Genomic DNA, 12,551 nt, shown 5'->3' on the forward strand with positions numbered 1-12,551 from the left:
AACATACTTATGCTACTTTAAAACATTTCCACAATTATTTTGGTACATGATGATGGGGGGGGGGGTCAAATAGTCTTGAACCCATATGAGGGGGGGTCAAAAAAGTTTTAGGTCCATTAAGAGGGGGGGTCAAAAAAGTTTTGGGTTCGCGAAGAGGGGGGGTTAAAAAATTTTTCGACAGGAAAAAAATATTTTCCAGCCCCCCCACCAAAGTATTTATGAACACTCCCTAAGGGGCCTAAAGTTTAAATTCTCAATTTCATGTCTCAAGTCTGAAACAAATCGCAAATTAAAATATCTCAAAATACCACGTCAAAATCACTATCAAACATATCAAAATATCTCACTTCAAATCATCACAAAACAATTTTTGCGCCTGAAATCATTGCAAAAATAATCTACACTTAATAAAATAAATTCCGTCATTACTAATCCTAATTTTTTTTAAACTAGCCAAAGAAAAAGACTAAATAAATAACCCTAAATCATTTTTATACAATCTCCGGTCAAGGAATGGTTTACAATATAAAAGAAATTGTGTTTTAGGATGCCAATATTACTCACATTCATCAGCTTAAATTCATCACTTTACATACAGCTCATTCACAAAAGTCCTCAGGAAGAAAATTTGATTTCACACACCAAGCTACAATCCACTCAGAAGCACAAATACGACTACCAACTAACAAAATATACATCAGTGAACTGGACAAAACGACGTTTTCAAACAAAACTCACACATTAATCGAACAAAAGAGACACACTGCATAAAATGCAAGATGTACCAATCACAGCGAAAAGAAGCAGTGAAGACAGGTGTTAAAAAAAAAAGATGAAATTGAAAGGAACTGAAAGGTATGCCAGAGAGTTGATATTCTTGAGAGGGCACTCTATTCACGTGGTTTCTTTTCCAACGCTAAAAGATCACGAATTTTGGTGGTTTGCAAATGAAAAGTGTCAGCACTATCGATTGATTACGTAACTGTTATGAATAATTTATTAGGTTTTTCAATGCAATCGCCTCGACCCATTAATACATATTATCTGTATTATCAAAGTACTTGGAATAGCAATCCGGTGAGTTCACTGAACTACGCCCTAATACTGATGGAGTTTTAATGGCGTTTAATGGCGCTAATCCTCTCCATACACAGATGAACAAATACAATAGATGAAGGTCAACACGTATGACCTCCTATGTGACATGTTATATGTGATGTACAAAACCTGAATATCATAAAGATCAGTATTCGTTTGTGCATATGAACTGCACATTTACGTTGCTAAATATTACTCATTATATATAATGACAAATATTGGTATTATGACAATACGGTATATACATTGTAGGTATAAAACGACTAATAGATCCTACTATCATGGCGTCAGGTCAATGTTCATCATACCCGTATGTTTCTTAAAATTCATTCATATTTGAGACAAATTGCTGTGCCAATTTTATTGGTGCACAGGTAGATCCGTGTTTTTTTAATTTTCATTTCCTTTTAATGAAAGAATTAAGGTTTTCCACTGCACGGGGCCACAAGGGTGATACTAATTTTAATGCTATATTTTCAAAACGAATACGTGTTCCCGATTGGCTTTATAGCGATTTCACAAAAAAGGTATTTCTAGTACAATGCGTCCCTTAGCTTTCGTTTGATATAAAAAAAATTCTGATAGGATGAAGGGAACACTTAATGAGGTTTCGTTGGAAATTAATCGAGACCATAACGTCCCAAACGTCCCAAATGTAAGGGCCTTGCCCTACTACTAACATGACTAATGACGAACGTAATTAGTAACAGAAAATGACAGATTGCATCCGAAATTTCTTAATTGAAATAATTCTTTAAAAAATAGTAATCATGGCATCTGTTTCCATTGGCTAATTGGCTTCTGGGATTGGCTTATCTGTATTCAAAATTTAAAAGAAACCAAGGAGTTGAAAACATCAACAATATAGTATAATAATGAGGCTTATCTTAAAGAATCTATAAATACAAGATCAATTAGTGCAAACGTACCGGTACGGTACGTCAATAAACACAATTAGCATGATTAGGATGTTAAAATCACACTTTCTCCCACACATAAGCTTAATTCCTGTAATTATCTTGAGCAAACATATTTATAGTTACGTCCATATTACATGTATTATAGCTATTAATTACCACATTTATTTTAATGAAGTCATTATATCTTTTTCACATGGGGGAAAACACGCATAACAAAATGAAATGTCTGCTTTCGAATAGCTTCTTTGGTGTTTTGAAAAATGAAATAATTACAACAATATGAAATGGCAAGGTTAAAATAATAAGGTAACCATTCTGCACAAGAACAAATAAGCACAATGGAGAACGATTGCTTGCTACAAGAGGAAACTGAGTGTAAGGCTACCAGCTCCCTGCTCCAACTGATCAAAGCTGGTTAAAACTGGGTCTAATGTAAAATACACACAAAGTACATGGGGACTGAGTGCACATCAGGCATATCGAATTGCATTCTGAATACGAATAATGTCCTTCTGATATCAAATAATTTTGATTTTAAAAAAATCGCGATATAATACAAATTTTATGGCAAATTATCAAAAAATGGATATTTTTGACATTTAACAGTCCTCCAAGTAAAATTTATCAATCTAATGATAATTACTTCATTTCATATTTCATATTATATTTTTCCATAAAAATCAAGAACATTATATACATTACATCAAAAATATACAAACACGATACATATGGAGGAAAAGGCTGGAAGACCAAAGAGGCCTGAAAGTTAGCCTTTCCTAAAATCAAATGAAATTGGCAAAACAAAGCAACTTTACAAAACATAACCAAAAGACAAGACAAGGGACGGGGACGTGCTCGCGGAAAAGATTAATTATATTTAGAGATACGATTTTTTTTAATTGATTGCGGAAATGTTTGACAGATTTTGAAGCTTACAGATTTTTGTCTAAAGAATTCCAAAGAATGGGACCTCCTGTACTGTACGTATGGCATGATCAAAAAAGACATTCTTATTTTTGGTTAAATTTATTATTTTCTTGTCTTGTAGTCATGTATGTCAGAAAGTTGAGTAAAATAATTATCAAATGAACAGGGCAGCTCATTTATGGAGTACCTGTACATGAATGTACCTAATTCAGTGTGTACATATTTTCAACTTTTAATACGTTATATAATTAGCAAACAATGGCGTTGTGTGATCTCTATAGTGACCATTTGCCACCGTTCTTATAGCCCATTTTTGAATTTTTACAATTTGATTTAAAGGACCATTCAGTGATTTGCTCATTCGGACGATCGTAAAAATCATCAAAATTCAGATTTTGGCACCTTTGTCATTATCATAGATGTGCTAACAAGTAACATAGCCTGCGAGTGGTTCAGCCGAAAGCCGTGTGTTTAAGACAAAATAAGACATTTTACACGAATCTGTAATTTAGATACAGATAATGTACAATAAAGTGTATATAAAATACATTTTGGAACAAAATATTTTGATTTATTCATGATACCGACATTTCTTGATATAGTTTTAGCATGTTTAGATACACAACCAATGTAACGTTTCCAAGTCAGACATTCGTCTATTAGTACACCAAGGAATTTTGTCTGATACACTCTTTCTAAAGTCGCATGATCTAGTGTGATTAGTGTGATGGTCTTGATTCATCGATGTCATTTTGGTTGTGCCAAGTATCATGTTATTTGTTTTGGTGGCATTTATTGACAATTTATTAGCTTTAAACCTATTGCTAACTCTCTTTGATTCTTCATTAACAATATTTATCTGGCGTTCTACGTTTTATGGGAGTACAAAATAGTGGTATCGTCTGTAAAAAGGACGAATTCGAGTACTTTGGATACATTAGTTATATCATTGACATAGAATTGGACCCAGGATTGATCCTTGCGGAACACCACATACTTAAGTAAATAGATGCATTTTGTAGGATTGTAGATTAAATAATTAAACATTTTGCTAGGCAAATCCAATAAAAAGAAACTCACTTCTTTAGCTTTCGCCATCTGGTCTGATGGCTTGATCACAAGTGTCTTGGTCCACTGCTTTTCCCGCGAAACGGCTTGTTGACATTTCCCGGAAGTGATGTTGTTTTTGTTTTGAGCAGTGGATCGTATACGTGATCGAGAGAGACGATACCTTCGTCGCGGTTGATTGCTTTGGCCCCCTTTTGCGGATTTGAATGGCTTCCTTATTCTTCTGGTGAATGCGTTTGAGTCCCTGTCAAGTACTTTTGCCCCTTCCCATTCAATGACGTGGTTTTCCTGAGCGATGTGGTCAGTAATGGCTGATTTGTGTTGTTCAGAAGTTGATTCTTTTCGGTTTGCTCTTGTGAATTTTCTTTCGGCTATTGTTTCAGAGTCTTTCTTGTGTTCTTTGAGTCTTGTCCCAAACTGTCTTCCTGTCTCCCCTACGTAGGACTTGTCACACCCTTTACACGGGATATTGTAGACAACGTCACTTGTCTGCTCTATGTCCTTCTTGTCCTTAGGGTGGACTAAAAGGCTTTTTAGCGTGTTGGTAGGTCGCATCGCCGTGGAGATGTTATGTTTTTTAAAAATTCTTTGCAGCCTCTCTGCCACGCCTTCCACGTAGGGTATGACCACCATTCCTTTTGATGGAGTGTCGTCCTTCTTTTTCTCTCTCGCTTTCGGTTGCTTGTCCTTCATTTGCTGTTTAACTCTATCCAAAGACCATTTTGGATAGCCACACTCTGCTAGCGCTGTTCTGATCTTTATTTCCTCCTCTTTCTTGTCTTCTTCCTCTGTCACGATGTTATCCATCCTATCCATAAGAGTCCGGATGACCCCAAGTTTTTGGTGAAGGGGTGCTGCGACTGAAAATTCAGATACTGGTCCGTATGCGTTTTCTTTCGATAAACCAGCAGCTTCAAGGACCCGTCTTCTTTGCGGACGATTAATGTGTCCAGAAAAGGGATTTTACCCTGATCCTCCTCTTCAAATGTGAATTTAATATTCCCAGTCGGGTCTACGGAATTTAAATGGTCAGTGAGCTTTTGAGTGCTATCATTCTGTATGATCTCAAATCATCAACATATCTTCTCCAGATCTTTGGTTTACAATCAAGGGGCGCTGTGGCAACTGCTTCTTTCTCTAACCATTCCATGAATAAATTGGCGACGATAGCACTGACTGGGCTGCCCATGGCAGCTCCGAAAATCTGGCGGTAGATCTGTCCCCGAAAACTGAAATATGTTGTGGTGAGAATGAAGCTGAGAAGTTGGATGATGTCTTCAGCATTCAATTTGGTTCTGTCCTTAAGAGTGTTGTCACTTTCAAGCCTGGCTTTAATGACGTCCAGTGATTTGTCAATTGGGGTGTTCGTGAAGAGCGATACGACGTCATGGGAGTTCAAAATATCACCATCGTCTATCATCACGGCTGTCATCTCTTCTGCTAAGGCTTTGGAATTTACCACATGATGTTCAGAGGTACCGACTAAAGGCGCAAGTATTTCTGCGAGAGCTTTTCGATGTCTGATACGCAATAGAGCCGGTGTAGTCAACTATTGGTCTGATAGGATTATATACGATCCACTGCTCAAAACAAAAACAACATCACTTCCGGGAAATGTCAACAAGCCGTTTCGCGGGAAAAGCAGTGGACCAAGACACTTGTGATCAAGCCATCAGACCAGATGGCGAAAGCTAAAGAAGTGAGTTTCTTTTTATTGGATTTGCCTAGCAAAATGTTTCATTACCACATACTTAAAGTATATGTAGCTGGGAGGAAAAGCCGACGATTATTTGAAAATTTGATCATTCGTTTTAAAGATATGCATTTTTTTTCCAAAAAGACCTAAACAATTTAGGTCTTTTGGGGAAACCGAAATTGTATTCGGCTCACAACTTTTGTTGAAGATATGCTCTTTTTAATGAATGTACATGTACCCGTTTTTCCACGGAGGAGGTTTGGTTACCTCAAAGATTGAAAAGGAGTACACGTTTCTAATAAACATCTCAAAAAAAGTAACTAACCCCCCTTAAATAATGACCATTATTCAAAAACGGGTGATTGTATTACAAATCTGTAAAATGCGTTGGAAGCGGAATTTATTTCTGCACATTTTGATACCTTATTGTAGCAATTGACTAAATATTGACGTCACAGTGTACATTTAAATCAATGTAACCCAATATTTGAAAGGCAGTAAATTGTATTGATTTTGTATTCAGTATAATGGAAGGAAATCTGTGTAATGATATCTGAGTATTTTTGTATTGTAAAAATTTGTATGTAAGTGCAACTTTCAAATATGGACCTCACTACATTAAATTGACCGGTGTTTTATTGTTTTCTGGGCTATCGTATCAAATGAGGTGTCAAAATGCGCAGAAATAAATACTGCTTCCACCGCATTTTACAGATTTGGAATACAATAGCCTCTTTTTGAATAATGGCCATTATTTAAGGGGGTTAGTTACTTTTTTTGATATGTTTATCTTCATGCACGTACCATGCATGACTATCAAACAACTATTAAATCAATAAATAACTTTATAAAAAATAACAATAGGTCAGTAATATCATTAGTTATCCATTTAATCACTACACTGCAAAAATATTGAGTAAAAAGGTCACAACTCCACAGTTGAGTAAAAATATTGAGTTAAAAATTAGTCAACATTGAGCTCATATAGGTCACAACTCAACAAATGAGTAAAAATTACTCAACATGAGCTCAATGTTGAGTAATGTTTTACTCACTTGTTGAGTTGTGATCTATATGTGCTCAATGTTGAGTAATTTTTTACTCAACTGTTGAGTTGTGACCTTTTTACTCAATGTTGAGTAAGATATTTTTTGCAGTGTATACATTTCAGAAGCATACTTAATTTCCACATCAAAACTCTCCTACTTAACCTATTTTGTGATGTTACCTATGTAACAATGCATCCAACACCAGGCAGTTAACTTTTCTCAATCTGATTCATTGTTGCCAAAGGAACAATTTAAAGCCATAATGTACGATCTTATAATATGAAATTGGTTAATTTTTTTCAAACCCGATTTTTTTTACATATTTGTAATGTTTACACATGTCCCAACTTGCACCTAAATGGAATCGGCCAAATGTGTTGTCTTTGTAGGTCAACAGAGCAAAGTTTGACATATTATCATAATTCAAAAATTAAATTATGACGTCCTCCCATAGAACTGTGTTAAATGGCCAAAATAATCAGTGGGGTTTCTTTCACTTTGCCTTGTTATTTCAGATTAAAATGGACAGCAAACCTTCCCGGCAGTTATTACTAATATTATTTCAACATTTTGGATAAAGAATAACAAAATCAGAATTGGAAGGAAATCGTACATTTAAGGCTTTAAGACCAGTTGGATTCAAATTGGAGCATTTTTCAACACTAGACGCCTGCATTGTGTGGACCTCTTCTTGTCTATAACTCGAGAACTGTATGTCGGAGACACATCAAACTATAGGCATGATGCAGTCATGTCTACAGTAGAATTCAATTCGACCTTTGCAGGACTTAAACCCCATTAAAATCTATTAAACCAAGATAACACTCATTGAAAACAGCTCAACTGATTAAATCATATCTTCTCTGGTTAAATACACACATCATATGTTTCTGCTTTTGCACGTACAATGGAGCAATGCGCTGGGATTATAGTTTCAGTTGGGTGAACGATTATAAAGCGAGCGCTAGAGAACAATTGTGTGTGGTCTTTGTTTACGAAATGAGACAATACGTGCTTATTGTTAACCAGCGTTCTTGAAAATGAGAAACATGGTGGTTTGCAGACTTAACACGGTTTGGAAATAATTTCTTCATATTTTTTGGTGTTATCTGTCGTTTACATATCCTTCTTAAAACACCAAAGTGCGAATATTTCCAAACATCTAAATTAGCTAAAAATTTAGGACATGTTACAAAACTATATTGTCTAGAATTTTAGAAGAGTACTTTTAATATTGGCCGGTTATTTTTCACACAGCGACGTTAACTAGGCAATGTACTATTACCTATAACATTAACTAAAACACCAAAGTGCGAATATTTCCAAACATCTAAATTAGCTAAAAATTTAGGACATGTTACAAAACTATATTTTCTAGAACTTTAGAAGAGTACTTTTAATATTGGCCGGTTATTTTTCACACAGCGACGTTAACTAGGCATATCCCCATACTTTTAACGTAGGCTATTTGTAGAGGTCACGCGTCAATGGGAAAGAGCACTGTGTATTATGTATAGGAAAACGGACAGTAACTGCAGTATGGCCTACTTTTTCTGAATCCTTATAATGAGAGCAATACATTGCTTTGGTTTTATTTAAAAGATTTCACCCCTGCATAAGTGATTTTGTATTTATGCAAATTAAGCACTGTTCCACTATTTAAATTTTCGGGGACTTTTAATGTATTATTTAAAAATATGCTTTTCTGAAATGAATGTCGATTAAATGGCTCTGTTGCAATTAGTGGTGGGTTAACCGCTTATTTTTCTTAACTTGACTAGCCTACAACTTTTTGCAGGGAATGCACTTTACCTGTGGACTTCTGCACTGGGATTTCAACTGACATCTTTTTAGTGTGAGGATAGGAAAGAGAAGGCCATAATCGGAAGTTTTGGGCTGGGAAAAAACGAGAGAAATTGAGAGAGGGAGGAAAAGAAGGGGAGAGGAGAGAGGGAGGGGGTGGAAGCTAGGAAGCGATATAGAGGGGCGAGGGAGAGAGCAAAGTAGAGGGAGAGAGAGGGGGGAGAGAAAGAGAGAGAGGGGGAGAGATATTTGACTTATATATTCAATCAAATTCATTGTGTTTTTAGGACAACTACAGATCCTGAAAAGAAACAGAGCACGTTTGAATTAAAGTCATAATTATGACATTGTTACTAATAATATTTTATAATATCTGGCGAGGAATAACCAAATCAAAATTTGATCTATTTTTTTATTTATTACACTTTATCACTGGTATATACAATAATTATAATATAACATCAAAATATATTGCACATGAATATTCAAAAGTACATACAAAAAAAAAAAAAAAAAGATAAAATTTTGCACCAGTGAAAGGCAAGGACTAACAGGTGCAAAGCACCTCTAGGACAGTCCCACCAAGGATCAAAACAATGAGGACACCCCTCCCCCCCCCAAAAAATTTGAAAAAAAAAACCCTACACAAGCCTACAACCAGAACACTGGCAACATGTAACCCAAGAGTATGTGTTGTAAGGATCAAAACTCTCCTCTAGTTTGTTCTTGTACCACTCAGAGAGCTAGTCTACTGTAGTAGACCAGTTTAATTTATCATTCCCTAAATTAATCTCTCTGAACTGGAAAACTCATCATTCCTGTTCTGATTCAACAGCTCAGATTTCTCTGGGCAGGGCAGTCACTGGAGATGTGATGTGTTTCGTCATAGATTTTAAATGGTTTCATGCATGGAAACGTATGAATTGAAAAAAAAAAGAAAAAAAGGAATGCAGCGCAGTCTATCAGAGAGCTGGCTCTTAAACCATGGAGGTATGGACATGTTGACAGTGGATCTAATTGTGAGAGGAAGTTGATTCCACAGGCATGACAGGGGAACGATACGGTTGAAAAACGATGCCCTGTGAGATTCGGTTTTGCATCGTTTGGGAATCAACAATAGGGGGTCAGCAGATGATCTGGTGGTGGGACGGTCCTTGAGGGTGGAGTTAAAAACAACAAAATGGTTAAGATTAAGGTCATAAAGTTCCATTTTGCATCTAAAAAAGAATGTGAGATCAAGGATTTCACGTCTAAAAGACAAAGGAAGGAGGTTTAATTTAGTTAATCTCTCACGATAGTCTAAATCAGGGTAATGTAGAGTATAGTTTGTTGCTCTCCTCTGGATGCCTTCAATTAATCGAAGATTACGTTTTGATGTACCACTCCAGAGAGAGCTGGCATACTCCACATCACTCCTAGACCAGTGCAGTAAAAAGTGTCCTTGTGACCCTTTCGGGAGCATTAAAACCTACTGCATGCACGTTTTATCATACCCAACTTTTTATTGCACTTGTTGACAACATGGTCATTCCATACAAGACTAGATGAAATATCAATACCAAGATCCTTGATAGAATCAGTTCTGGATAAAATATTGTTATTCATACGATAGTCAAATTTCACCATATTTCTTTTTCTGGTGACTGAAATTATTTGGCATTTAGATGGATGGTAATGCATGTCCCATGTTTTGCCCCATTTATAAAGAGAATTGATGTCATCCTGAAGGAGCAAGCAGTCATGTGTACTATGGATTGATCTAAAGCATTTGGAATCATCAGCAAATAACGCATTTGTACTGTTTCGGGTACAGTTAGGCATGTCATTGATGTAACACAAAAAAGCATGGGTCCCAAGATGGACCCTTGAGGGACACCGGATAAGACTGAGAGCCAGTCTGAGTTTGAACTATCAATGACTACACTTTGCTCCCTATCAGTCAAGTATGCTTGAAACCAACTAAGAAGATGCGAATGGAACCCAAACGACTGTAACTTGTGAATGTGCAATTGTGAGAGACACTGTCAAATGCCTTAGAAAAATCCAAGTACAACATGTCTACTTGCCCGGACTCATCCATTAGGGAGCTTATTTCATGAAATACTGTTAGAAGCTTCGTGACAGTTGATCTTCCTTTAACAAAACCATGCTGTAAGTGATGAATATGATCTTTACTTTGTGGAAAAACAATATTAAACACAGCTCTTTCCATGATCTTACCACAAATGCACAGCAAGGAAACAGGCCGATAATTTTCCACAAGTTGTTTGTCACCCTTCTTGTAAACAGGCACAACATTAGCTTTTAACCATATGCTTGGTAGTTTCCCAGACGAGAGAGAACAATTAAATATGTGACACAGGGGATGAGCAATTTGAGAGGCACGTTCTTTCAATAACCTTGGTGATATGCCATCAGGCCCAGTAGCTTTTGATGTGTCAAGACTGCAAAGTATTTCCAAAACATCAGACTCCTCAATCTGAATACTACCAAGTAACTGGTGTTGAAACGTAGGGATATCAGGTAATTCAATATCATCCCTGGGTTTTGAAAACACAGAATAAAAATACGAATTGAACAATTGCGCTTTATTACTGGCTTCTGATGCAGTAGGCCTACATTGATCACCCCCCAGCAAACACAAAAACGTTTTAAAAACGTTTTATATAAGTTATATTTTGGCTTTTGGTTTAGGTAAAAACGTTTTAATAACATTAAAATGTCGGGTTATATAAAGGTCATGACAACGTTTTAAAACGTTTTGTATGAAAACACACTACAACAATATTTTTAAATGGTTTAAAAAAATGTTATTGTAAACTATTTTTACAAACATTTTTGCCAAATATTGTGTCAATACTTAAATAACATTATGTTAAAATATTTGAACCCAGAAAACACAGAAATGTTCTTAAAATGTTTTTTTCAAAACCTTTTAATAACATTTAAATGTCGGGTTATATAAAGGTCATGAAAACGTTTTTAAAACGTTATTGAAAATATTTCGGGCAAACGTTTTTCGCAAAATATTTTTTCAACCCCAAAATAACATTCTGTTTAGAATGTTTTGTATCAAGTTTTCAAGAATGTTTTTGTAATGTTTTTAAAACGTTTTTATACCATTTATATAACCCGATATTTAAACGTTTTCTGTAAAACATTTTTGTTTGCTGAGCAGTAGATTACCAACAAATGTTTTTTAAGGTTATGAAAACGTTTTATGCTATTAATATACCCTTTATATAACCCGACATTTAAACGTTTTCTGACAACCTTTTATAACCTTTTGCGAATGATGTCGAAAACGTTTTGTGTTTGCTGGGCCTTGATCACCTGTGGCAAAGTGCGGGATTGTGTTTTGGATTTGAAATAAGACCAAAATCTCTTGGGATTATCAGAGATGGTAGCACCTAAAATCTCAATATAATCATTGTACTTATCCTGAATTAAATTCTTCAATCGATTACGCAACTTACGAAATGATTCCCAGGCCTGCGGAGAGTCCGATTTTTTTGCTCTCCGCCATGCACTCTCCTTTTTGTTCCGAACAGAGTCAATCCATGCAGGAGCTGTACAATCTTTTATCTTTACCTTAGAAATTTGCTTATTAATATCGAAATCGTATAAGGCTTTACATGACTAAACAAAGTAACTTTACCATACGTGTGCATTTATGTATACATGTGCGACATACGGCAAATATACCATATAATGTGCATTAATGTATTAAACCAATATCTGAAATTTATCTTCAACCTTCTGACGTGCTTGAACAAAGTTCCCTTTCCCCTTTTCTTTGTCATAAATCTTTGTTGAATATGATATTCAACATTACGTTTGGTTTTGACAAGTGACTGTGACCAATGAAAGATGGCTCTGGAAAGATGGAATAGCATTTTGGAATTACGATTGGTAAATATGTTAAATTTGCAACCATAAAATTAAGGGGTGGTGCAATAATGTGTACCCCGGGGTGGTGAATAACATAAG

This window comes from Amphiura filiformis, chromosome 1, assembly GCF_039555335.1.
Source record: "Amphiura filiformis chromosome 1, Afil_fr2py, whole genome shotgun sequence".
Classification (NCBI taxonomy): Eukaryota; Metazoa; Echinodermata; class Ophiuroidea; order Amphilepidida; family Amphiuridae; genus Amphiura; species Amphiura filiformis.